The sequence below is a fragment of the Mustela nigripes genome, chromosome 12, assembly GCF_022355385.1.
Source record: "Mustela nigripes isolate SB6536 chromosome 12, MUSNIG.SB6536, whole genome shotgun sequence".
NCBI classification, from domain to species: Eukaryota; Metazoa; Chordata; class Mammalia; order Carnivora; family Mustelidae; genus Mustela; species Mustela nigripes.
The window spans coordinates 133,672,030-133,672,312 of NC_081568.1; positions in this window are offsets into that span (position 1 = coordinate 133,672,030).

Consider the following 283-nt stretch of genomic DNA (forward strand, 5'->3'; position numbering starts at 1 on the left):
CCCCCCCCCGCCAAATGAGACCCGGAATGGCGGGGATTTGTGCCTTTTTTAACACCTGTCAAGAAATCTGAACCTCCTTGGCTCCGACGGGTCTCACACACTGTACCGTAAACGATCTCTCCTGGGTGGCATGGTGCACGTTTGGTCCATTTCTGGAAACGGCTCCTGACCTGGTGTCACTAGCATTTGACCTGACAGTTTTAGGAACGTCAAGAGCGAACACAACAGATGGTTTCATTTCACTGCAGATGTCTCTATTATTATCAACCCTATGTTTCAGGAG